The 27,927-nt window shown below is 47.0% G+C and overlaps 1 long non-coding RNA gene across 1 annotated transcript; it reads left to right on the forward strand.

Annotated features, from left to right (window-relative positions):
- Positions 1–110: 110 nt before the first annotated feature.
- Positions 111–27,724, forward strand: LOC147578765 (uncharacterized). Its single transcript, XR_015255653.1, has 3 exons — positions 111–383; positions 2,081–2,255; positions 26,678–27,724. It is a non-coding gene; the product is annotated as an uncharacterized LOC147578765 (long non-coding RNA).
- The last annotated feature ends 203 nt before the right edge of the window (positions 27,725–27,927 follow it).

Consider the following 27,927-nt stretch of genomic DNA (forward strand, 5'->3'; position numbering starts at 1 on the left):
AGACCAGAGCGTGGACCCCAGGTTTCTTTCCAAGGGTGGAGAGGAGCACTGGGCGGTTTTGGGCGGGGAGTGGCATGCGGTGACTCGGGGAGCGGTGGGGGGGACAGGAGGCAGCTGGGTGGCCACACTTTCCGTGGTCTCTACCCCCTCCCCATGCCAGAGAGTCCTCACAGCCAGCTGGCCCGAAAGGACAGAAATCCTATCCTGGCCACAGGACCAGGGTCCGGGCTCACTGTGGACATTGTCTCCCTGTCCTCTTCTGCCTGGGGGAGGACTTTAAGGCCCCTGTTGGGGCCTCCGTTTGGGTTCGTCTGCTGGTTCGACTGGGGGTTTGGAGGGAGCCCACATAGCCGGAGTGCCCTTCTTATGACGTCGTATCTAAGGTGCGTGCCATCAACATGACGTGTCCCCGAGGCAGGGCAGGGGGACTGTGGCCCACACACACATCCATGCCCGGCAGAGCAGTGGGCTCTGGGGTTCGGAAAGGCGCGAGGCAGGCGTCTCTCGAGGAGCTCCCGGCCATGGTGTTGGCAGACGACCAGGGCAGGTGATGAGTGCGGGGGCATATGAGCGGGAGGGGCAGGAAGGGGGGCAGGGATGAACTGACCGTGGGGGGCGGGCGCTGTCCGAGAAGGCTTTGTAGACATCAGAAAGGGTTTTCAAGGACAAAGTTGGTCAAGCAGGCGGTGGGGAGAGGGGCTATGAAGGGGGCTCAGCACAAGGGCGGGTGCTGGGCCGGGACTGGCATGGCTTTGCGTTGTTACGGTACAGCGTTGAGGTGGCGGTGGGCACGTGGGACTGCGGATGGCCTGCGGGTCATGCGGGGACCCGCGTAGGCTCAGGGGCTGTGGAGGGGCTCAGGCCGGCACGCGGCCACCCTCGCAGAAGCAGCTGTTGGGGGGGCAGTTAGGAGCATACGGCCAGAGGCTCCACAAGGGGCGGGGAGGGTCTCAGTGAGGATGGGACAATTGGGAGGAAAGGACCAAATGAGTTAAGACATCAGGAGGGGGAGACACACAGGGGATCAAGTGGACACCGGGCCAGCCTGAGACCTGAGGGGTAGGACAGAGGACAGGGCGGCTATACCCCTGGGGACCATAGCCAGGGATGGGCTTCCAGGTGACGGGAGGCAGAAGGGATCAGGTCCGTCTGTGGAGCTGGACACATGCGGCCAGAGCCGGGACAGAGACTAGAGTGTGTGGGTTGTCCATCTGAGCGTCGTGGGAGTGGGGGAGGGTCCTGGGGCGGGAGCAGAGGCCCACGGGGCCCGAGTGTTGGAGGGTTCACAAGCTCCACACCAGCAGTACTAGAGGTTGTAGATAAATATCATTACCGTGTCTTTACATTTCTGGAACATTCGATTAGTAGGATCAGAGTCTGACTCCAGGATGTTAACAACCAGCTTCTGGGCTCTCTGCTTCCTCATGCTGGGGCGTCTTTGCAGAAGGAGCTGTGCCGCTTGAACTGAATCCTAGGTTCTGTTCGACGCCCCTCAAACTGAATCCTAGGTTCTGTTTGACGCCCCTTGGCCCAGCCGGCCTAGCCTGGTCCCCGTGCTGACATCTGTATCCACCCGTCCGGTGGCCTCCCAGCGCTTTGGGAAGAAAGCGGTCCTAGCTGGCCACAGCCACCGGGGAATCAATGACGGGAAACCTGTGTTTTGGTGTGATGGGGTGAGCTGGGTCGGGAGCCCCGACCCCAGGCTGGCCTCCTGATTTCTCTGGTGTCGCGTGCGCACGGCCAGCATCGGGACAGGGAGGGATGGCTCCTAAGTGCTCTCTGCACGAGGGCCGAAACTGTCCAGTGCTCCCCTCCACCCTTGGAAAGAAACCTGGGGTCCTCCCTGCCGCCTTTCTCTTCTGGGCTCTGAAACGCGGGTGAGGGATTATCCCTTCGGCAGGTTAATTAACTTTCCGTATTGTCCTCCCCGCCTCCCCCCACCCCTTCCTCTAAGCGAGTGGCAAGGGTGCACTGACGTGGCATCCCGCCACTGTCACATCTTCTCCTGTAATTCCCTCAGTCTGGGATCAGTGGTCTGGAATCTCAGACGTCTCTTCCTCGATTTCTGTAATTTTTCCAGAGGTTGGTTTATGCGCCTTCTCTCCAAGCATCAGGCTCAACTCACCGGAGGAGGAAAGCGAAGCCTCTGGGCGCTTGTGACAGCTGACATATTCCCCGCAAGCTGAGGGATGGTTCCCATTAAATGAGGATTTATGATCAATCCCCGCAAATTAAGGCTGCCTCATGAGCTGCAGGTGAGACCCTCGCCAGTGAGTCTTTGTTAATTAGCATCCTGGCTCGTTCGGGAGAAGAAAAGCCAGAGTGTGTGTTTGTTGAAAATGTGTCTTTCCGTTTCGGGGCAGCTGTCTCCGGTGTCGACGGCACAGATCGGGGACAGGTGGGCAGCTGCCTGCTGTGGGCCACACTATGGGTGGCCCTTGCCCTAGGGTTAGACGGTCTGTTCGAGCATCCTGGTTCTAGAGGGATCAGAACCAATGCCCCTTCTGGGTACTCAGTTTTGCTTTGGGATACAATCAGAGATCAAAGACGTCTCTCTCTTCCTCTGCAACTCACACACACTGGCCCCTGCACACACCTCTGCTCTGTGCTCTGTTTCTTATCAGTTCCGTGCCCTCCTCAGCTGCTGAACTTTCCCTCGTACGTCTCCGTCTCTAAAGAGGGGTAGCACGGTAACACCCCTGCAGCTGGTTGGATCGTGTCTCACTCCCACCAAAAATATGTCGGTATCTCAACCCTGGTGCCTGTGCATGTGGCCTGATTTCGAATTAGGTTCTTTGCAGTTGTAATTAATTCAGGACCTTGAGAAGAGGTTATCCTGGGTCAGGGTGGGCCCTACACCCACAGGCTGGTGTCTTTATGGGGAGAGGAGAGGACCAGCAGACATGCAGAGAAGAAAATGATATGAAGATTAGGTGTGAGGTGGCCACAAGCCAGGGAGCCTCCACGTGCTGGGAAGCCACATGAAGGATTCTGCCCGAGAGTCTTTAAAAAAAATTTTTTTTAATGTTTGTTTTATTTTTAAGAGAGAGGGACAGAGTGGGAGCAGGGGAGGGGCAGAGAGAGAGAGAGGGAGACACAGAATCCGAAGCAGGCTCCAGGCTCCGAGCTGTCAGCACAGAGCCCGACGCGGGGCTTGAACTCACAAACTGCGAGATCGTGACCTGAGCCAAAGTCAGACGCTTAACCGACTGAGCCACCCAGGCACCCCTCTGCCCGAGAGTCTTTAGGGAGAGCACAATTCTGCCAACAGAGTCCAAGATTTTGGACTTCTGGCCTCCAGAACTGAGAGAGGGGAAAAAAAAAAACAAAAAAAAAAAAAACGCTGTTGTGTGAATCCACACCATTTATGGTGCTTTGTTATAGCGGCTGCCAGAAACTAATACACACTGTCCCATCCCCCATCTGGATGGTGTTTGATAAGATGATGTGAGACAGTACCTCTGGTGCAGGGCCTCAAGCCTCCTGGCTATTATTATTAGTTTTTAGTCTTCCCTCAGCTCTGCTCCCAAGCAAGTGCTTTGCCCCCTGCCTGGGGCCTTACTGAGTGACTGAGGGTTCCCCTCTGGCTTTCCCCTCGGGGACGTTGCTGGCTTGGACTCTGGGTAATGTGAACCAGTCAGCAGACCTGAGCCAGGAAGGAGAAAATTATTTTCAGTTCTTCACTATTTTACTCTTTTACTGTAAAAACTTTGGGGGGGCATTTGATAAATCATGTCAACTCTTTTGTGGGATGAACTGGGGTGTCTGTAAGTTCATACAGTAATTAATTCATCCCCCAAGCCAGCAGGCAGCTTGAAACAATACACCACGCTGACACCTTGACATCAGCTTCTGTCTTGCTAATGTGCTAGAGTGATGTGCTAAGATCATGGTTGGAGTCAGAATGACTTTTCCCGGGCACCTTTTATCAGAGCATGACCTGGCTGGACAAATGGGGCATTTTAAAAACTGTGGACTCCTGAGAAGTTTCTTAAATTCCACACACAAGTGAAAACATGGTATCTGTCTTCTCTGACTTATTTCACTTAGCATAACACTCTCCAGTTCCATCCACCTTGCTACAAATGGCCAGATTTCATTCTTTCTCATTGCCAAGTAGTATTCCATTGCATAGATAAACCACATCTTCTTTATCCATTCATCAGTTGATGGACATTTGGGCTCTTTCCATAATTTGGCTATTACTGATAGTGCTGCTATAAACATTGGGGTACATGTACCCCAATGAATCAACACTCCTGTATCCCTTGGGGAAATTCCTAGCAGTGCTATTGCTGGGTCATAGGGTAGTTCTATTTTTAATTTTGGGGGGAACCTCCACACTGTTTTCCAGAGCGGCTGCGCCAGTTTGCATTCCCACCAACAGTGCGAGAGGGTTTCCGTCTCTCCACATCCTCGCCAGCATCTGTTGTTTCCTGAGTTGTTAATTGTAGCCACTCTGACTGGTGTGAGGTGGTATCTCAGTGTGGCTTTGATTTGTGTTTCCCTCATGATGAGCGATGTGGAGCATCTTTTCATGTGTCTGTTGGCCATCTGGATGTCTTCTCTGGAGAAGTGTCTATTCATGTGTTCTTCCCATTTCTTCATGGGATTATTTGTTTTTCGGGTGTTGAGTTTGGTAAGTTCTTTATAGGTTTTGGACACTAGCCCTTCATCCGATATGTCTCTTGCAAAATATCTTCTCCCATTCCGTCAGTTGCTTTTTAGTTTTGTTGATGGTTTCCTTTGCTGTGCAGAAGCTTTTTATTTTCATGAGGTCCCAATAGTTCATTTTTGCTTTTATTTCTCTTGTCTTTGGAGACATGTTGAATAAGAGGTTGCTGTGGCCAAGGTCAAAGAGGTTGTTGCTTGTTTTCTCCTCTAGGGTTTTGATGGTTTCCAGTCTCACATTTAGGTCTTTCATCCATCTTGAGTTTATTTTTGTGTCTGGTGTAACAAAGTGGTCCAGTTTCATTCTTCTGCATGTTGTTGTCCAAGACTGTCTTTGTTTCCATTGGATACTCTTTCCTCTTTGTCAAAGATTAGTTGGCCATACATTTGTGGGTCCAATTCTGGACCATGCGGGAAAGGAGAGAGAAAAATAGTTTCAAACAGAGAGGGAGCAAACCATAAGAGACTCTTAAATATGGAGAACAAACTGAGGCTTGATGGGGGGCGGGAGGGGAGGGGAAATGGGATGACGGGCATTGAGGAGGCCACTTGTTGGGATGAACACCGAGTGTTGTCTGGAAGTGGTGAATCATAGGAATCTACTCCCAAAGCCAAGAGTATACTGTGTATCCTGTATGTTAGCTAATTTGACAATAAATTATATTTAGGAAAAAAACACAAAACTGTGGCCTCCTGAGTCCCACCAGACTAACCGAATCAAGATCTTCTGGATTTCAAATGCTTTCTGGGAGTCTTTGAGAGCTATGGGAGTAGCCTGGGTGAAGTTGACCATCAGCTCAGGTCACAGGAGCTCTCTGGAAGCAAGTCAGGGGTGGGTAATGCCTTCACACAGAAAGCAGAGGCCATGGTCTGTTCCACCAGGGGATGCTGGTTCAGAGGGCTCCGGAGGGGACATAGACGACCCTCACCTTCAGCAGGACAGACACTGACTGGACATCAGAAGAGAGCGAAAGGACCTGTATTGCTCCTGAGCCCACAGGGCAAGTAAGAAACCTCCACTTTGTAGACTTAAAAATATTTTTTTAAATGTTTATTTATATTTGAGGGGTTAGGGGCAGAGAGAGAGGGAGACACAGAATCAGAGCAGGCTCCAGGCTCCGAGCCGTCAGCACAGAACCCGACGCAGGGCTCGAACCCACCAACCGCGAGATCATGACCTGAGCCGAAGTCGGACGCTCCACCGATGGAGCCACCTGGGCGCCGCAACCTTCATTTTGAAAAATTATCTGGCAGTTTCGAGCCTTGTAGAAACCTTCAAACAAAGAACGAATTTAAATGGGGGTCAGGTCAAGGCTTCAGATCAAAGTCTGACCAGTTTGTTCACATAGTGAATGACGTTGATTTCGGTGCAGGTGGCCCAGTGTCACGGGAGCCCAGAAACATTAGAATGCGGGCCAGAGCAGCACGGAGTCCACGACCACCGGGGCTCAGTGGGGAGGCACTAGGATATGGCTACGTTATCCGTATCACGTAAGCACATAGAGTTCTCATTCTCATGTGATGGCTCCTTTCTTCTTTTCTCGACAGACCTTTCTGCCACACTCCGAAAACCCTGCATTTCAAAAAGGCCTCCGGAAGGCACTTTCTGGGAGTGTGCTGGGGACCACTGTCAGGCCTGTGCAGAGGGCTGTCTGTGAGAGACTTACTCGTTGCCGTGAGCACAGGCTTGGCTCAGGAGTGTCTGCTCTTGGCGAGGCAGGCGGGGTCAAGGGAGCCTGCGTGTCAGGAGGACCTGGTGTCTGACAAGCGACGGATCTGTCTGGGCCTCATCGTTTTTGTTTAGGACGCAGAAGCCTAGCCCTTCCTCCAGGAGAAATCGCCGTGTATCCGGGGAGCGTGTGGGGTGATCTGGTTTTAGCACCGGGCGTGGCGTTCGGCCCAGAAGCGGCCTCCTCGCGGCCACGTCTGACAAGCCTCCTTCGAGCCCCACATTTCTTGGTGCGCACCTCTCTAGACACGTCCTCCCCTCCATTTCCTCCCCTCTTCTCAATGCCTGTGTGCATTCCTCCTCTTTCTCTCCGGCTTCCTGATGGACTCTGCTCTTCTCCCTGCCCCCAGCGGCTCTGTCCGTCCTGAGCTCTCCTCCTGCTCTCTCGGCCACAGCCTCTGTGTCCTGGAAGGCTGAGCCCCACCATGTCTGTGCAGACTGTCCTGTCTCCTGAGCTCCAGACCCGTGCATGACCCAGGATTCTCCACAGCCACAGAAGACTCGACTTTTCTAAAATGCAATTCCTATCATGAAGCCAGAGGCCCTGGGAGTGACCCGGGCTGAATCCTCTTCTCTTGGTGTCTTGTTCCCTCCTCCCCAGGTCCAGCATCTGTTCACCGCCAGCGTGGCTGCTCTCAGGCACAGTGCACCGTCTTTTGTCACCTTCCGAAAGCGTTTTGCTGGGTCCCCTTCTCAGTATGGCGCACGGGGCCTTCTCTGTTGGTCCTTCCTGGCCTCTGCCGCCATGATGCATTTATGTTCTACTCGCACGGTCATTCCTGACACCCATTCTCTGGTGCATCCTTGGCCTGGTGGACTTCTAAGCATCCTTCAAGACCCTGCTCAAATGCATCTGCTTTGGAGAGCTTTCCCGAGTCCCCGGCAGAAGCCATACGTCCCTGTACTCTGAGCTCCGCCTCTGCCTCAGGAACATCTCCCCGTGCCGAGGTGTTCCCTCCTGGCCTTTCTCTTCCTGAAAATCGTGCACCTCTTGCATGGATACATTTTTTGCTTATCTTCTTGTCCCTTGCCTGTCCCCACTGCCCCACTCCAGCACCCAGCGGCACCCAGACAGGTACATCGGCCCTAGCTTGGTGGTCACCTGGCTGCTGAACACAGAAGCTTCGAGGTGGCTTGGGGCCAGGTGGAGGGGCGGGATGTTCACGTTCTGGTCACGTTCTCCACTCCCAAGTGGTGACGGCCACTCTGGTCACTCCCACAGCACTGCCACACCTTCTTTTCTCTCTTCCTCTAATTTCATTGTTTCCTCTCTCTCCAGCTAAGACCCAGGCAAGAGGGGAAGACGTCGTGGCCAGTTTGGGGTGTGGACAATGAGAACATGAGAAGAGGCAAGAGAAATGTTATTCTTCTTGCCTTCTTAGCCTGTAACGTAAGAGAAGATCCAGATACAAGTCACATGCTGTACAATTTACCCTTTCAAAGTGTACAAATCAGTGGGGTTTTTTGAATATTCACAAAGCTGTGCACACAGCACTATTCTGATTCCAGAATGTTCTCATCACCCCAAATAGAAAGCCATTAGCAGTCACTTCTCACTCACCCCTCTCCCATCCTGTTAACTTCTCATGTAGCATTACACACACACACACACACACACACACACACACACACACACCCCTACACTTTGGCCTGGATAGCATAAAATTAAAAGCAAATTTTACTTCTAGAAAATTTTCGATTATACATAGAGCCTCATCTTCATGGACTTAACTCTACAAGGTTATGCTTCTGTACGTAGGGGTGTCTGCCATAGGAGCTAACATTTGTAGTGTTTAGAACTGTGCCTGGCACTTGCTAAGTGCTATAAATGTGTTTGCCAACCAACTAGCTGAATGGCGGTGTTATTGGAAGAGGTAGGATTTCGGGATTCCAAGGTCTCTCTCAAAAATCTAACGGAAAATCCCATCTGTTCAATTGAGGCCAAACACCAGATTTGAAACACAAGGATGTCCTTAAGAAGGGGATGATTCCTTATTAAATATTGGAAAATATTCCTAACTTCCCTCTAGAGAGAAGCCATGGCAAAAGACCAGTTACAAGAAAAATACAGTCAAAGGGAAGTGGAATTAGAACATTTTGCTATAATTTTAAGTAAGTGGATTCTTTCCATTTGTTATTAATTGTGTTCCCACTGGATGCCTCAGTCTCCATAATGTTTATTTACCTATCAACATCAGTACTCACAAGGTATTCTGGACCCGCTGGGCATCTCCTCTGTAGGATAGAGCACTTTTAACAATGCGGGCGTATCACACAAAGTTTTTAGAATGACGTAAAAATAATACTAAACTCTAATTTAGCTTTTGGCATTAATTTCTCGATTGTAAGAAGGGCTCATGTCATAACCTTTAAGGACATTATGCATCTAAAGACAAATCTGAAGTGCTGTTGAGAACGGCAGACCCAGCTGGACGCTCTGGGAGCTGTTCCATCTGGAAGAAACCATGGCATGTCCAGAGGGCAGGGTGGTCCGATGGAGTCGATGCTGGAGAGGGTGCGTGTACAAATAGCAAGGCTCTGGACGAGGGTTGGAATCTGGGCCAGCAGATGGAGAGGCTGAGGCCGACGGCTTCCTGGGAATGAGCCAGCAGGCAGGAGTAAGGTCCAGGCAGATGCCTTGGGCACAGGGCAAAGGAAGCAGAATGCAGACCTCTATGGGGACCCAGTTTGCAGAGGTGGGTAAAGGTGGTGACTTGGTCACAGGAGGGGCTGGAGCTTGCCAGAGCAGGGCTGTAGCAGAGCCCCAGTCTGGGCTCAGGTGAGCTGAGGACTGAGCAGCCTCCTTTGCACGCTCAAGCCCGGTGATGTAGACGCTGGCGGGGGGAGGCTGCGGGGGCCATGGCTGGCCGAGGTTGTGAGAATAGTCTGAAAGAGCCCTGATTGGCTTTGCAGCGATGAGGTTGTGGGTGCCCACGACCATGCGGTAGCCCTACTCTGGCTATGTTCCCACTTAGTCTCTAAGTAAGGTCCACGGGACTAGATATGGTGCATCAGCAGTGGCCAGACTGGTGAAAAGCCGTTCGATGCTGGCTTCAGCCTGTGGCTTCTGGAATAAGGCAGGTGTGGGCTCGAATCCCAGCTTTACCATTTGCCAATGTCATGGCCTTGGGGTTGTTATTGATCCCTCTGGGGCACGGCTCATTAAAAGCACTGTTACAAGGATGCAGGAAATAATGTATGCCAAGAGCATCCGTCGTTATTACCGATGAAGCCCAGGAAGGTCATTTTCACTGATTGCATTGGCTAAGTACACTCAGTCCGATGACCACAGCCATCTGCTCCCCCATTAGTTTCCTGGCCCCCACACCGGTGTTTCTGAACTTTTAAAATGTTTTGAGTCACAAACTCCTTTCAAAACCCGACGAAAACTCTGCATACTTCCCCCCACTGAAATCCACTCGGACATCTTGCAAGGGATTTCAGAGGGGTCCCAGATAACCCGAGTTGAGAATCCCTGCTCTTGAGGACAAGACTGATTTGTAACTATTTCACCTGTCACTGGGCCATAGGTGTGTGCAGTCCTGCACAAATGCTTTAACGTTCCCATTTGCAAAACAGACTTTCTTTATCTGATACACATTGCCCCTTATGCATTGATGAATCTGCTGAGTAAGACCATGTCTTTGGCACAGCCCGTGGAACCCTGCTACTCACTTCCGGCAACTGTCTGGACAGTGTCTGAGTCTGTAGAGAACCCTGTTGCTTGGACATTATGGGACTCCTTCTCCTTTTTGTCCTGCTGAAACCATCTTTCCACAGAGAAGGGATGCTGTATTGGATTCTATCACAGGTAGACGTCATGTTACTATCCGGACCTGACCTGCCTCTAGTCTCTGGTCTCCCTTCTAACCTCCTCTTTCTGCAACCTCATCGAGCCCCACGTTATCCTTCCCAGTTGATGTTTTGTGGAAATTTTGCATGAGGGAGGCAACGACGTGGGGTGGCTTGACAATTAATTGAATAACGTGATGGGTAAAATTAATAATGGGGCAGACCTTTAAGAGTTAATATGATACAATTTCCAGATTAAGTGGGGACATTTCGTTAAGACTGTTGGGAAGGAGGAATAAAAATATATGATCGTATTTGCATATTTCTGCAAAAAGAGACACAGAAATGATAATGTAGAGGTTAGTCAAAGTGGTGACCTTTGGGGATTGGGTAAGAATGGGGTAGAGAGAAGGGCTGAAGATAAGTGGCTTGGGTATAATTTTATATATAATTGTGATTTTTGCACTGTATATATTCTAATGTTAAGAAATAGAGTTTAATACAAAATGGTAAAAAAAAAAAAAGCAAACTCCAGTATTAAAAACATAAGTTAATTTAGTTGTGTGACAAACCGATCATTCTAACAGCACAAGAGAAATCTTAATGCAAATAACTTTGAACTTTGCTAACTAGATTTGTTCTTGATAATGGCATGGCTGCTGTCATTATTTCACTTTTCAAATATTTTCCAAGTATCGTAGGATAGATGGAGTAAGTGGCTGTATCCTCTTGCCGGGGTCCAGGGCTCTCACTGTGGAAGAAGGAGCCACAAAAAAGGAATGGGGGAGGTGGGGAGGAGTCTTTGGTGTCGGGTTGAGTCAAGGAATCAGAGTGGAATATGTACTTATGTATTACCTATCACCAACAGTGCTAAGGTGCAGTGACATCCCAGTTATGGTGGGCACACCTAGTGCCCAAACTTTGGTTCCTAAATACCATTCTTCACTAAAGGGAACTAGGGCTTTTGGAGAGACAGCTGATGCCTGTAGGGAGCCACAAATTGCACCTGGAACATCTAACTTTGGAAACCAGGGTGTCGCGTATGGGCTGGAGGAACACGTAAAGTGACACAAGAGCTGGCAAGGAGGGGCTCCCGGTGGACAGACCGTCTATCAAAACAGTAACTATGTGTGGCAACAACACCTGGGTGGCATTCTTCCCCAAATGTTAATAAAGAGTAAATGATCAGGCAAAGCAATGCCAGACATCCTGCAGGACAACCAGCCTAGGCTCTGTTCAATGTCATGCAAAATAAACAACTCAAAGGGTGGTAGATGGGGAGCTGTTGTAAAATAAAATAAAGTAAAAAAAATAAAATAAAAACAGTAAAAATGCAGTGAAAGAAGCTTCATGGGATCCTGGGGCAAAAAAATGCAACCTTTGTAAGAGGCATTGTGCTGGGACGACTGAGGATAGTGAGTGTAGCCTCAGTGGATGGGGCTGTTCCATTCTGGTTTCTATTTGCTGGTGTGCTCACATCTGTGGTCGCCCCGGGAATGGGGCTCCCAGGGCTGAGCCTTTAGCCCGCTGGAGTCCTGGGGCTTCCTCCGTCCCCATCGGCTGGGAGGTCTGGTGACTGGTGAGGGTCCCAACCGCTGGCTGGAACCTGCCGGAACTCTGCATGCCCTGTGCTGCCCTGTAATCCTGCCTAATTGAGAGGGTCTAGGTCATTTTCCTGCTCCTTCTTCTGCTTCAGCTCTGGTGGGTGGGACGAATCTGCTGTATTCAGCTGTCCCCTAACCTGCCCCTCAGATCCCTGAAATCTACGGAAGGAGATTTTACTGGTGTATCTGCGTCCTCCTGGCCAGGCCACAACTAATTCTCAACGGGTGGGCTTCCACCTCATAAACCGCCCTCACGTGTCAGCTGGTTGTGCTTTTCTCGTTTCCAAACAGCATCGTCTCTTCCCTTCCTCCATGGGGCTTGGATCTTTGTGCCAGGATGAATCAGGGATTCTGAATTCCCAGACACCTTGGTGTTGACTCTCCCCCAAAAGGGCCGTGGGCACGTCAGTACTTGGGGAGTTAGGGATTGGGGTCTTTGTGAGCTCATCGTGTATCCTTGGGGCAAAGCAGTTGACTGCTGGGGGGACTCCGTGTCCTAAAAGGTCACTTCGCGTTGGAGGACTCAATGCTTCTTAGCAAGTGGCAAACATCTGAGTTACTTGTGGAACATCGAAACAGCACGAAAATCAAAACCACCAAACACACGGCCGGCTCCCACTACCAGGGGGTTCTCCTTCCGCAGGTCCGGGTGGGGCCCGAACACATGTACTTTTTAGAAGGTTCACGGAGTCTTCTGACACATGTGTTTGTTGGAGAACCACCCGACCAGAATGACGTCCATCAGAGCTCTTTCCAGGGGAGGGGCAGTTCAGTGGCTTCCAAAATGTTTCTGAGGTTCAGAAAAACAAGGCCGGAGGAGTGACTCAATGCTTGGGCCATGCACATTCTTGCCGAGTGAGGCTGAGCCACACCAGAGCCCCTGTTCTGCACTCACATCTGCTTTTCTCCCAGATGTGGGGCACCTCCTTCCCTCCAGAGAGGGATGTTTTCGTGTTGGCCGGCTGGCCGGCCCTGGGCCTTCTGAGGGGTCATTTGAACCCGAGTGGCGCAGTGAAGGAAAAACAGCCAGTGGGATGACAAATGGGCTTGATTTCAAAGAAGTGTGTTTCCAGCCGGAGGAAGGGCGGTCTTAGTGCCCCGGCTTTGCCTGGGAGTGCTGAGTCACGACCGCTCGGTCAGCAGTGTTTCGCAATGGGCCTCAGGGTTTGCTTGGATCATGCCCTTTCCAAGAAAAAGCCCAAGCCTGACCCAGCAGTGTGCTTTTTTGTGTGTTAAAACACAGAGAGGAATCTGTTCAAAATATGAGAGAAAACAGTCTTGGAAGTGTTCTGGGCTGGCTTCCTCAGGATTCCTTGGATCTTGGGGCCTCATTTGTTTTCTACGGTTCCATCAGTTTAGGATACTACAGTCCAACTAGTTAGCTGCCGAGAACACATTAATTAAGCTCCTAGTGGTTGCCTGCTCGGAATCTCACGTAAGCACCTAACATCTTCTCTCTGGGCCCTTCTCTGAGAAGCCCAGGTGAAGGTCATCACGTGTCCGGATGCTTCCATGGTCCCCGGAGCGACTTGGTCTCTTGAATGACACCTCCCAGTCCCCCGGGGCCTGCCAGTCCTCCTGAACAGGAGCCTGCAGCTGACGTTGACATCCATAAGAAAGAAGAGTGAAAGGTTTCATGAAAATAAGGGCTAAACAGGCGTATGGGTTGAATGGCGGCCTCCACAAGGTATGTCCACTCTTTAATCATAAGTGTCTGTGAGTATTACTTCAATAAAAAGTGTAAGAGAGGTGCCTGGGTGGCTCCGTCGGTTAAGCATCTGACTGTTGACCTCAGCTCAGGTCTTGATCTCAGGGTTGTGAGTTCAAGCCCCTTGTTGGGTTCCACGCTGGGATTGGAGCCTACTTTAAAATATACACATACGCGCACACACACACACACACACACACACACACACATATAAAATAGACAAAATTATAAAATAAAAGAAAAGAAAGAAAAGAAAAGAAAAAATTAAATAAGATATACAAAATTTAAGTGAAGTCTTTGAGGTGAAGAGATCATCTTAGTCTCTCTGGTAGGCCCTAAATCCAGTGACAGGTAAGAGTCACAAAGAGGATGATAGCTTGGAGGGATGCCTGAGGCCACCAGAAGCTGGAAGAGTAGAAAGGTCCCCCACCCAGAGCCTGTGTATGTGGCCCTGCAGTCACCTCCACCACACACTCTGGCCTCCAAAACTGTGAGAGTTTCTGTTGTCTTAAGCCACGGGTTTGCGGTAATTTGTTACAACAGCCACAGGAAACGAATACACACACACACACACACACACACACACACACCCTAGCAAGCAGGCTATACACACAGGGCCCGGACTCCTGATGGAAGCCGGAGGACAGCTAAGCCAGCAGGCGCAGCAGACGCCAGGATCATTTCCTCCTCGGACCCATACCTCCCTTCCATCCAGGCTCTGCTGTTTGCCCAGCAGATACCCGCCATTCGGCCTCAGCCTCCAGGTTGCCGCCCCAGAATGTCCTGCCCCCAGTTCTGCAGCTCGGCAGACCCCCACGGCTGGAGGGGTCAGCTGACCTGTCTGAAGTCCGTTGCCCTGACCCCCAGGCCAACCCTTGTGGGGGCCGCCATCCTATGGCTCCAGGGCCCTTCTCCTTCTGGAACCCGCTCAGCTGTTCTGCTGTGTCTGCCCCTGAGGACCCCAGGCGGCCTTGACAGGCCCCGGCTCAACCCCACCCCCAATGGCGCATCCACTGCATGTCCCTGTCACACAGCCATCCTCTGTGACTTTTTATTTTTTCCCCGGAAATACGTTCTGTGACTCCTTTCTTTCCTGGTTGGATTTTAAAGATGAGTTGTGCCATTTTGGATTTCAATGAAGAGTCTTGACGATTTGCCTTCTCCCCCTTTGGGTGTGTGTTGAGTTTGAGACAGCAACCGTTTTACGGCACAGGCCGTGCCAAAGTTCCTCTCCTGAAACTGAAAACGTAAAGGTTTTCAGCACATTAATACAGCGAATAATACATTCCGAACATTGTTCTGAGGGGAAAAAATTCGAAATTTATCCTGTGTAACTTTTCACCATGACCATTATTGTGATCTAGAATACTGATGTTAGTGTCAAGAGATCATGCATTTTGTCACTATTTTATCCCTTAGCCTCTAGAGTTGGACATTCTCTGAAATGTCAATTTCTTTTATTTATTTATTAAAACATTTTTAGTTTATTTTAGAGAGAGAGTGAGGGGGAGAGGGGCAGAGGAAAAGAGAGGGAGAATCTTAGGCAGGCTACAAGGCTCAGCATGGAGCCCGACACCGGGCTTGATCTCACAACCCTGGGATCGTGACCTGAGCTGAAATCAAGAGTTGGACCCTCAACCGACTGAGCCATCCAGGTGCCTCTGAAATGGTATTTTCTTTTAATATAGTTTTTGATAAGACGGTCCTATATAGGACAAACATTTCTAAAGAAATATAGAGAGGTAAGTAAGCAAGGCATGACTTCACAAGGTGTCAGATGACCTGTGACTGCCTCTTTTGTGTCTTCACATCAACTCCTATCGTGACCATCCGTTGAGAAGAGGATGCTGGGGTTTTTGCTTTCTCTGCTCCTCTGTGATAGCATATGAGGTCCTGTTTTTGGCAGGATAAATCATGGTTAGCCTCACGATGCCCCTACTGTCCAGAGCAGTGGGGATTCTCTTCATTCCAGGCTGAAATTTATCTTCTGATTTTCTGCACACTCCAAAAGCAGTCCCTTCATCCCCTTCCCCATCCATCATGGTGGAATGCTCCCGTCATGGGCTCTGATGAGAAAGGTCAGACAGGACACCTGTTGGACACACGGCTTTTGTCAAATAATAACCAGAGAGAAAATAATTGACGGAAGACAGACAGGAATTCATTACTAATTACAGAGCCGGGCCATCTTGGCTTCGGATGCAGAGTTCAGGCTAAGTATATTTGCAAAGCGAGTAGTATTAAAAAAGTTTACGTTTACATGGTGGCCATAGTTCGTATGTTCTGCGAGACGTCAGAATTATAAGCCATCGAGGAGGGGCTAGAAGAGACCAAAGATAATTTTACTTTTCATCATGAGTAGCTTCACTCTCAAAATAAAAGCTTCCCAGCCGTGATGTCATCTAATTACTAATAAAAGCAATTATATTCCCATCTTGCAACGTTCTCAAATAGTTATTATTAGAGCCCTAAAGCCGATGGAATTCACTGGGTTACTTTGGGCTGACTGCAGAGTCCTGACATCGACGGCCAAACTTGTCCTTTGAAACAAAAGGGCATCAACTAAAGGCAGGTCCCCCGCGGGTGGCTGTGGGGACAGGCTGGTGGGCACATCCAGAAAGACAGATACTACCTCTGCTCCAGACCCTTCCCTCATTTTATGACTTGCCCCCGCCCATGGCCAAGGCGTGTTGCTAATTAGCGGTTTATGATGTGTTTACCTGCTTCCCCACTCCAGCTTTTAGGAAACTCAGAGGCAACTTTACATTATTTCACATCAACATCCTATGCTCCTTGAAGATGGTCTCTCTTCTGCTTTGGTCTTTCATTTTAGGTAACGTTCTGCAAGGGCTTAGGGACCCCCCGGGGCCCCACTAGGAGCTGGGCATCATGCCCTGACAGAGAGGGGTTGAAGCAGGCCAGCGGGGACAGGGAGCTTTGGCAGACAGGGCTGCTGCAGAAAGTTCTAGAGATGGAGGGGGTTGCACAGTAAGCATTGTTGGCAAGTCTCCCCCGCAGTAACCTCCAGTTCTTCCAACATGCCCTCCCCACTCCCACGGCACCCCCACGACCCCCGCCCCAGCCTCCCGCACCCCCTCCGTCCCCGCCCTGCTCCCAGGATTACACATGGAGACAGCTCTTGTCCCCCCCCCCCCCCCCCCCCCCCGCAGAGGGGCCGTCTTGTCTCGCTGAGGAACCCTGGCTGGGCTGGACTGAGGCTGAAACAGAAAATAATGTGTGGTTTTATTACCAAATTCTTGAACAGTTTTATATATATTCATAACTGGAGATAAGGTGAGTAAAATAACCCCATGCCCATAATTCTTCTGAAACATCTGTTTTCAAAATATTGTTTTACCCAGAGGGTGCCACCTTCAAATAGTTGAAGCAACTTCTAAAAGGACCAGGCTGTCAAGCTGGAGTTTAATGCATGAATTGTACTTTAACCCTTCAGACAACCCTTCAAACCCTTTAAACACCCAGTTGCCGTCCTTTGCTTAATGTCTGTATTCTTTCCTTTTCTCTTTCTTTCTTTCTTTCTTTCTTTCTTTCTTCTCTCCCTCCTTCCCTCGCTCCCTCCTTCCCTCCCTCCCTCCTTCCCTCCCTCTTTCTTTCGTTTTCTTCCTTCATTTCTTTCTTTCTTTCTTTCTTTCTTTCTTTCTTTCTTTCTTTCAGGAGAGAGAGAGCTCAAGTGGGGGAAAAGGGGAAAGGGGGAGAGAGAGAGAGAGAGAGAGAGAGAGAGGAGATCTTAAGCAGGCTCCACGCTCAGTACAGAGCCTGACACAGAACTCAGTCCCACAACCCTGGGATCATGACCTGAGCTGAAATCAAGAGTCAGACACTCAACCAACTGAGCCACCCAGGTGCCCCTAATGTCTGTATTTCTTAAATAGCTTTTCCCAAAAGAGGTCCAGAACCACTTGCTTTAGGATCCTCTAGAAATCTGTAGACTTATCTTACTCAGTTACAAATTTTCTGGATAGGACTTGAATTTAATAGGCTCCAAAAAGACATTAGGTCAATATAAAGCTTGAGACCCTCTACATTAGGGCATTGGCAAACGTTTTCTTTAAAGGGCTAGATAGTAAATATTTGAGGTTTTGTGGGCTATAGGTCTTTGTGACAACTAAACTCTGCCATAGCAATACACAGATGGATGGACATGATGACTGTGTTTCAATAAAACTTTATTTACAAAATAAGTAGTGGGCTGGATTCAGTCCCTGGGCTGTAGTTTGCCAACTCGTGCACCAGACCGTGAGTTTAGAGAACGGAGACACTGTCTATCTTGTTTGCCACTGCACAGAATCCAGCAAAGTCTGCATCATAAAATAGTCACATGGTAAACATAACCGAGTGCATAAACGAATGGATACTTAACAATGGACCTTGACTTTTTAAGGCTATTTGAAAATTGACATAAGGTGGCATTCATTCTTTTTGGTGTGCAATTCTACGTGTTTTGGCAAATGCACAGTCATGTAACCGCCACTGCAGTCAGGATAGAGACTTTCTCTCTCTCTCCACCCCAACCCCCAATGCCCCCCCTCTTTCCACCCAGACCCCAAATCCCCCCTAGATACTATTCACAGTCACACAGATCTGTTCTCTGTCTCTATGGTTTGGTCTTTGAATATTTGCAACTCATTCGTGTTTTTGCATGTGTCAACAGCCTGTTCCTTTCATTGCTCAACGGTATTCCATTTTATGGATGTACCACAGGTTTTTTTTTTTACACATTTGGCCATTGTGGGAAATTTTGGTTGTTTTTAGCTTTTGCCAATTAGAAATAAAGCTGTTCTAAACACTTCTATACAGGCTTTTGGGGGGAGGGCATATGTTTTCATTTCTCTTGGTTGAGAACTTCAGAACGGATAGCTGAATTATATGGGAAGAGTATGTTTAACTTTATTGGAAACTGTCACATTGCTTTGGAAAGCTGTCCTATTTTGATTCCCACAAGCAGCGTGTAAGAGTTCTTGTTATTCTGCATCCGGGCAAGCACTTGGTATATTCAGTTCAAAAGAATTGCAGTCATTCTGGCAAGCACGTAATGGCAACTTATTGTGGTTTTAATTCGCATTTTCCGAATGAGGAATGATGTTGAGCATCTTTTCTTGTACTTTCTGTCTGTGTATCTTCTTTGGCGAATTGACTGTTTAACTTTTGCCCACTTTTTAAAAATTGGATTTTTTGTTTTATGTTGAATTTTGAGAGTTGTTTATATATTCCTGATACAGGTTCGTAGTCAGTAGTATGACTCACAAATATTTCCTCTCAGTAGGTAGCTGGTCTTTTCTCTCTCTGCCATAGGACAAATGTTCTGGAATTTTGATGATGTCCACTTTATCACCTTTTTATTTTATGGATTATGCTTTCATTATCTCATCTAAGACCTTTCTGCCCAACAGTTGGTCACAGATTTGTTTCCTACATTTTCTTTAATAACTTTACAGCTTTACATGATACTTTTAGGTCTATGATCCACTGAGTTAGGTTTTATATGAGGTGGCAGATGTAGATCAAGACTTAACATTTTGCATATGGGTGTCCAATTTTTCCAGCCCTATTTGTTGAAGATTATCCTTTCTTCCTTGAATTGCCTTTGCACATTTGTTGAGAATCAATTGACCATATTCATGTGGGTCTATGTCTGAGCTCTCTCTTCTGTCCCATAGATCTATGTATCTATTTATTTTTTTACCCCTCTTTCATTCTTGGTATTAATAATTTTTGTCTTTCTTTTTTCCTGATTGGCCTAGCTAGGGGTTTTATTAACTTTATGGGTCTTTCCAAAGAACCAGCTTTGGTTTCTTGATTTTCTCCACTATTTTACTATTGTAAATTTCATTGATTTCTGTTCTCATTTTCATTATTTCCTTCCTCTGCTTGCATTTAGATTTTATTTGTTCTTTATTTTCCTAAGGTGAAAGTTTAGATTATTAATGTTAAATATATGTCTCTAAAGTATGCATTTAATGCTATACATTTTCCTCTAAGTGCCGATTTCACTGCATCAAACACATTTTTATTTGATTTTCATTGTCTCCTAGTTCAAAATATTTTTTCTGACTTCCTCGAGACTTCTTTGATTCATGGGTTGTTTAGCAGCTTATTGTAGAATTTCAAATATTTGGGAATTTTCCAGTTATTGTTCTTTACTGATTTCCAAACTAATTTTGTTACAGTCTGATAATGTATGAGTTCTTTGTGTGAGTTCTGTTTTTAAAGATTTGTTGAGCTGTGTTTTATGCCCCAGAATGTAGTCAATATTAGTGAATGTTCCGTGCACTGTTGAAAAGAATGTATACTCCTGGGGCACCTGGGTGGCGCAGTCGGTTAAGCGTCTGACTTCAGCCAGGTCACGATCTCGCAGTCCGGGACTTCGAGCCCCGCGTCAGGCTCTGGGCTGATGGCTCAGAGCCTGGAGCCTGTTTCCGATTCTGTGTCTCCCTCTCTCTCTGCCCCTCCCCCGTTCATGCTCTGTCTCTCTCTGTCCCAAAAATAAATAAACGTTGAAAAAAAAAAAAAAGAATGTATACTCTAATGTTGTTGGATGTCAGTTAGGCCAGGTTGATTGATAATGCTGTTCAGGTCATTTACTTCCTTCTTATTTTCTATCTGCTTTGTCTATCAATTACTGAGAGAGGGATGTTGAAGTCTCCAACTATGATTGTGAATTTATTGATTTCTCCTTTCAGTCCTATAAGTTTTTGCTTTATAGATTTTGCCATCCTGTTGTTATGTGCATACATGTTTAGGATTGCTGTCTTCCATAAGAATTGATCACTTACCATTATATAATGTCTCTCTTTGTTCCTGATAGTCTTCTTTGTTCTGAATTCGGCTTTGTCTGAGATTATTGTGGCTACCCTAGCAGTTTTTGAATTATATCTATGGTATATGTTTCTTCATTTTTTCACTCTTACTGTGTTTGAGTTTTATGTTTAAAATGTGTTTCTTATGGAGAGCATATAGTTGAGTCCTTTTATTTCCTTTAGATCTAATTTGACAATCTCTGTCTTGTATCTGTTGTGTTTGGACAATTTGAGTTTAAAGTGATTGTTTGTAGGGCGCCTGGGTGGCTAAGCTGGTTGAGCATTGGACTCTTGAATTTGGCTCAGGTCATGATCCCAAGATTATGGGATTGACCTGCATCAGGCTCTGCACTGAACATGGAGCCTGCTTGAGATTCTCCTTCTCTCTCTCTCTCTCTCTCTCTCTGCCCCTCCCCTGCTCATGAGCTCTCCCTCTCTCTCTGTAAAATAAAATAAAAAAATAAATAAAGTGATTGGGGTCACCTGAGTGGCTCAGTTGGTTGTGTCTGACTCTTGATTTCAGCTCAGGTCACAGTCTCACAGTTTGTGAAATTGAGCTCTGCATCGGGTTCTGCACTGACAGTGTGGACCCTGCTTGGGATTCTCCTTCTCTCTCTCTTCCTTTCTGTCTCTTAAAATAAACAAATAAACTTAAAAAGAAGTGATTGTTCATATACAGGCATCCTTGCTTTGTATAGTTGCGTGGGGCTGTAGAAATGACCATGGAAGCTGAAACTACACAGAGCGATCTCCATAATCAACGGGAAAAATAAGATGGTTAAAAATATTTTGTCAAAACATTAAAAACTCTCCTGCTGTTGTTTCCTAATGTATAGGAAAATGAAAAGTAGTAAGACTAATATTTACTTAGAACACTATAATGTAAAACATTAGAAACATTCATTCTTTGTAGAAAAAAAATATCAGGTGTGTGATCATTGCTTGCCTTCTCCTCATATACATCTTCTGTGGGTACTGGGCATCCTCTCTGTGCTTTGGCAGGCCGCCATTTTGATCAGCCTCCAACATTGTCTCCTTTGCTGTTATAATGTCATGAAATATCTCTGGGAGTTCCATTAGTGTGAAGTTGATCTGGCATCCCTGGCACTAAGGAATCTTTCTCCTTTTCGTCAGAACGAATCTCCCCATGTGTGTTGGGCAGGGTGGCTCACGAAGGTCCTGGTTCACATGTGGAGCCTCTTCATGGCAGCCGTGTCAGTATCACCATGGTCATCCACTTCATCTACCAATCTGGTTATGTTCAATTTGAACTTTTCCTGAACAAACCGCTTTTCATTTATCACGTGCATGCTCATGTATGTTGGCCAATGCCCTTTTCTGATTATCCATTCATTGTAAACATCCCATGGTTTTATTGCCAGGACACAAGGAGGCAACAGAAATAGACATTTTGCTGTCCATGACGCCCTGAGTAGGAGGGTGACCATCCAACAACAGACTCTGGAGGAAGTGATGGGATTGGTGACTGAAGTGATGTGCGTCATTACTTGCCTCATGGTCTGTGGATTGCAGAGCCAGTGGTGAAGCTGTGCCTTATGCAATTCCTCACAGTTAATGTGCCATGGTAGCTGAACCCCGAAAGGTGTTGTTAGGGGCACTTTCATCACTGACCTCAATTGTTCTTGTCTCCCTCTGTGCTTCTCCTCAGAATCTGTCTCTGACAGTAACTCTGTTGTCGTCCAGCATTATTGTGATTGGAGGCCTAACCAGATGGTGTAGAGAGTGGGGAAGGTGGTTGGATCACACATAGTTCCCTTTCACTGGCTGGATGGGGTGTCACTGCTACTATTTGGAAACGTCCTTCCCAAGATGAAGGCTGTGTTCTGTAAGGAGGATTACACAATGGTTACTCCTTCCTTCCTCCTATCAGGACCATGGGAAGTGTTGGGGGGAGGGTATTCCCTTTGCATTCACCCAATCCTCTGTTAGTTGGAGTTCCTGAAGGAAAAGGCTGAAGAAGTGTGGGGACTTCTCTAAAACTGTGGCCCCTAAGAGGTTCTCACTCAGTATCCCACACTCAGAGTCTAGCAATTCCTCAAAATTCCTACCTTAATGTTCCTATTGGCTTGTGGCATCTGGTGATTTCTGTTTCAGTTTAGTAAATATCAGGTCCTCTGTCTGCTCAGGGCACCTATTTTTTCAGATGTCAGCGTGGTGGTCTGCCTTGAGACCTCAGTTTTCTGAAGGGCCCAACAAAAGTTTTCAGTATTCAGTTCATCTGGCTTTTCTCATGGCAAGGATGGAGTGCTGACAACCGAGTTCTTTACATGTCCAGCTAAAACCAGAAGCCCAGCAAAGTCATGCTGGAGTTTCTGTCTCAGCTGTCCGGTTGTGAGGCTCACGGAGAGAGGGAGGCCACAAGTGGAAAGCCATTAGTTGCAAGTCAGAACAACCTAGTTCCCTCGTCAGATCCAAAGGGTTCAAGAAGGGCTAGAGTCATTCCCTGTCACAAAGCAAGGTTGTCGAGTCTTTCCCCAAAAGGGATCGGAACATCTACAGGACACTCAAGCCAAAGAAGAGACACTTGGGGGAACAGAGCAGACCCATTTTCTAAGACTGAGTACTGTGTGGGTGTCAGACACTGTGCTATGTCCTCTACATGGATGGGGCAAGTATAATACTCCCAATCCAAATTCACATGCCTTGTTAAACATCTACAATGATTGCATCTCACTATATCTACCTTTCCAAAAGTGTGTCCTGAAATGTTATTTTTTGGAAGATGTTAATCAGAGTCAGGGGATGTTGGGGCAGAGAAGGGTGCTGTAGGAAGCTAGTTTGGGAAACTGGGTTGCACCTTGCAGAAAACTCTGATTCCAGGGCTCTAATCCTTGTACAGAGCTGGATTTTGGGACTGAAGGAGGAAGGTGGCAGAGTCCATGGAGGCAAGTTTCCTCCAAGCCATTAACGAGGGATTGATCATGTTGGTGAATCAAAGGGTTCTGAAGCCACGGATTGATGTAGCCAAGTTAAATGCCTAGTTAAAAGCTCTTGAGGAATAGGGGCGCCTGGGTGGCGCAGTCGGTTAAGCGTCCGACTTCAGCCAGGTCACGATCTCGCGGTCCGTGAGTTTGAGCCCCGCGTCAGGCTCTGGGCTTATGGCTCGGAGCCTGGAGCCTGTTCCCGATTCTGTGTCTCCCTCTCTCTCTGCCCTTCCCCCGTTCATGCTCTGTCTCTCTCTGTCCCAAAAATAAATAAACGTTGGAAAAAAAAAATTAAAAAAAAAAAAAAAAAGCTCTTGAGGAAGAAAGAATCCAAATGTTCATGGATTAACTGAAGCAGATGAAACAATTGATGCCCTTAAAGATCACACAAGAGGTCGCTACCCTGGGAGAGCTTTGCCACAGTTAGAAAATCACAGTCTGAAGGAGGAGGCAGCATCCTCCTGAACTGCATCAAGGAAAAGAAAGAGTGTTTGCCAAGTATCTGATTTGGAGGGGGTTTACCTTGTCGGGGTTCAGGAGAATCTTCCAAAGCACATGATAGGATCAGTCGTACATGCGAAGGTGTCTCATATGACACCTATACAATACAAGCCAAAGTTCTGTTGGAAAAATTTGAAGGAACCACTGGCTATTATCCAAGACAGCTTATTTTCCACGAAAGTAAGAGCTCAGGATAATGCACTGAGTGCTCTTTTGGCTGAGAGACGCCACACAACTTAAAAAATGAGAGTGCTTATCTGGGACCAGAAATATTGAGGAAGAATCTTAAAGGTTTCCGAAGTATCCTTTTGTCCCTGCTGTTGCCAATGGACTTTTGGCAGACCCTTGGCCGAGAGCCTCCACCAGGTCAGCCCCATCCCCACATGGCGGCCTTACACTGATCATGAGAAGGAGGAGCTGGCTTTGATCCAGCCTTGCCAAGGAACTGAATGTGGCTGGCCTGGGCTCCATCTTGCTTTGTCAAATGGTGTAGGTTCCAAGGGCTCTGGGGTGAGGGGCAGCTCCTGTGAAGTGACTCTGTCCTTACCCACATTCTAGAATGAGAGGAAAAAACTGCCTAGAGGTCTTCCCTACCTAGGGGGTCACCTTGCCCAGCACGTCTTCTCCTGAGGTGCAGAGAAGTATGTCTACACCAAGCACTGGCCACACAGCCTAAAGGCAGAAATGAATTGCTTCTGAGTTGCCTCTGCTTTCAATGAGGCTGCTTCTGAACATCCAGAACCACAGTAAGACACTTTTGTCTCTACCAAAATAATTTTTATTTTTTTCTTTTTTTAGTTTTACTTCTGTTAGTTTTTATTGGCCCAAATGGAAACTTGATAGGATTTTGTTATTCTTAGATAATGTTTTATAACTGCAGATTATTTAATGTGACTCATAAATTACTTGATTCTATTTTATTTTATTTGTAGATAGTGCAATTATAGTATCTCTACTGTTGTTAACAAGTCCACTAAAATCTTCCAAAAACATGGCAAGAATTTTGTTTTGTCTTTCTTCTAGAATGATTTTGAAATTTTTCTATTTTGTTTTTACTCTGGTTAAGGAATTATACAACATTTCAAATGGAGACTTGATGCCTAATTTTTAGGTTAGTGTTTTATAAATATATTTTATAGAAGTGTGAATCTTGTTAGTCAATTGTTTCCATCCTATCTGATTTCTAGATGGTACAACAGTATTTTTATTACTGCTATTGAACAATATCTTCCATTGATCCAGAAGATTTTTGGTAAACTTTGGTCTCTGTTTGAAAGTAATATTGAATTTTTCTCATTTGATTTTGCTGCAATAGTTGAGTGATTATACAAATGCTCAAATGGAAGCTCAATATAATTAAAATTCTTCGGATGGTGTTTAATAAATGTAGCTTATTTAAAAGTGATTTCCCTGAGTGCACAGACTCTTTCCCCTCTGAGTACTTCAGCTGCTGTTCAACAAAGCCCATAGCAGGAGTGTGTGAGAATTTTATGTGAGCTATCTTATGTTTGGAGATACTTGAAACTCAAACATTTATTTTTGTTTACCAAAGGAATCATTCACTCTAGTTATAAGATTAGCTAAATAAACTTTGGTTTTAAAAAATAGCTTTGGGAGCTTTGAATATGGCCAAAGATCCCTACTTTAGTATTCATTGTGAATATTAGGATGTATGTGAGGAGGGGCATAGGCAGGGTTTTGGGGGACTCTACAAAGGGTTGGAATTTCTTCCCCTGTTTCACCCTTAAAACTGACGAACAACAACCTGAAAGAGTCAGTGCTCAATGCTAGAAGAATTTTGGCAATAAAATAGATAACGTAATATTGAATGATAAGATACAGCATAAAGTAATCACATATAACTCCACACTGATAGAAATGGACCTGAAAATTCTCTAAAAAAAAAGTATGGAGAGGAAAAATCCTAACACTCCAGTGGAGAGGCCTCACGGATGCCACCTTAACCAAGTGATCAAGGTTAGGATCTCCTGTGATAAGTCGCACTGATATTGTGTCCCTCCTGATATGAGAAGGTCACTGCATCTCCATAGATTCTACCCCCAAACCTATGATTCCAGTCAAATCATGAGAAGCTATCAGACAAACCCAAATTAAGGGGCCCTGCAAAGTCCCTGACCAGCAACTCTTCAGGTATATGAGGTCGTTGAAAGGAAAGATGTACTGACAGAGGATTGCAGACCAGAGAAGACTGGAGACATGATGGGTAAATGCATTTAGGAAAAGGGTATTAGTGGAAATACTGGTGAAATCCAATAAAATCTGGAGTTTCGGTGATAATGGACCGATAGTTGGAGTAATGCAGTAGTGTTAATTTCTTGATATTGTTTGGACAAATGTGTCCTAGTTATGCGAGATATTAAGAAACTAGGTGAAGGGCATACAGGAACACTACTGTATTGTCTTTTCAACTTTTCTGTAGATCTAAAATTATTCCAAAATTAAAAGTTTGTTAAAAAAAAAGTTTGTTAGGGTCACCTCGGTGACTCAGTCGGTTAAGTGTCCAGCTCTTGATTTCGGCTCAGATCATGATCTCATGGTTTGTGAAATAGAGCCCCTCGTCAGGCTCTGCACTGACAGCACGGAGCCTGCTTGGGATTCTCCCTCTCTCTCTCTCTCTCTCTCACTCAATAAATAAGTAAATAAACTTTTTAAAAAAATAAGAAAAAAAGTTCGTTAGACTTCTGAGTCTGGAAAAGATGGTGGAGACTTATCTCTCTGCTACTCCTGCTAAGTACAGCAAAACCCTGGACAGAGGCAATAGACAATTGATCCTAAGATGACTCTTAACATCAAAAGGACTGGCTAGGACCCTCAGGGCTAGAGGAATAACATGGCGATACATTCCCTGACTTCTTATTTTTTATTTTTTTATGTCCTATTTTTCCCAGACTGCATGCTGGGGGAGCCTGAAACCAAGAACTGCCGGAAGGAGTAGACGACAAAAACACCAAGACAATCTTGCTCTTTCTGGTCCAAAGACATTTCAGTAGGACAGAAAACTTTTTTGGCAACATCCCCATGCCCCAACTCAACGCCATGGATGCCCCACGCCACCCCACCCCAAGGTGATGTCAGCAGAGCCTGAGAGGGGAGTGCAGACACCCACCCCTCTCCCCTACATTGGGCAGAGGCACTCCTTTCCTGTTTCAGTGTCAATGAAGACACATAGGAGACCCTGGGCTTCCTCTCTCAGGGCAGCTGGTGCCCCTCCCACTCCCAGCGTAGAGATTGACAGGAGAATTTCAGGTGGGAGAGCGCTGAAGAAAGGGATTCTTTCAACTCACATAAGAAGTCCTGGGCAGACACCTAACTGCTCACATGTGAAACTGACCTGAATAAACATGCTGTGGCCTCTGGGCAGTATACAAAGGAGACCAGAATAGCGCTGCAAGGATTCCAATCCAAACTGTCACCGGACCTACAGCCCACACCTGTAGCCAGGACCTGTGCTGGCTGTAGCCTGAGTGACCGCTGTTAAAATGGAAGATTCATAGAGGATCCAGATTGCCTAATATACTACCCAGATGTCCGGGGTACAATAGAAAATCACTCATCATAACAAGGGGGTCTCTGGAATGTGCATGGCACGGACTTACACGATCACACAGGCAGCCCTGAGATAGGGCACCTACCTGTACATCAATGTTCTAAAGTTTCAAATGTCTGTAAAGAGTGTCCTTGGGCACCTGCTTTGGGCAGTGAGGAGACCCTCATGACTCTTTGTGGGGTATGGGGGGCAGAGGACTGGAAAGGGGGAAGGAGAGTCAGGAGGGAAGGGAAGGGCGATTTGGAATGGGGAACACACACCAACACCTTCCAACGACGTTGAAATAGGGTCCTTTCCTTGGGTTCATCACACGATTGACCATTTTCTGTTGTAAGTGCTCTGGATTTATGTTCATGGCCAAAGGCAATAAACAGACACTTGATCGTTTTCTGAGTTGGTGGAAGGATGAATGATTCGTTATTCCTAAAGAACTAAATTCATAGAGCTCCCTATTAAGTTTCAGGCCAGAATGATGCTGTCCCGCTCCCACGTCTGCAGTAAAACCTGTGACTTGTGCCACTTTGACTTGCACCATCCATTCTGTACCTGCCTCAGCTTTGCCTAAGAAATAGGGTATTTGGGAGACAGATC

Source organism: Puma concolor, chromosome C1, assembly GCF_028749965.1.
Source record: "Puma concolor isolate L17-30 chromosome C1, mPumCon1.1.hap2, whole genome shotgun sequence".
Taxonomy (NCBI): Eukaryota; Metazoa; Chordata; class Mammalia; order Carnivora; family Felidae; genus Puma; species Puma concolor.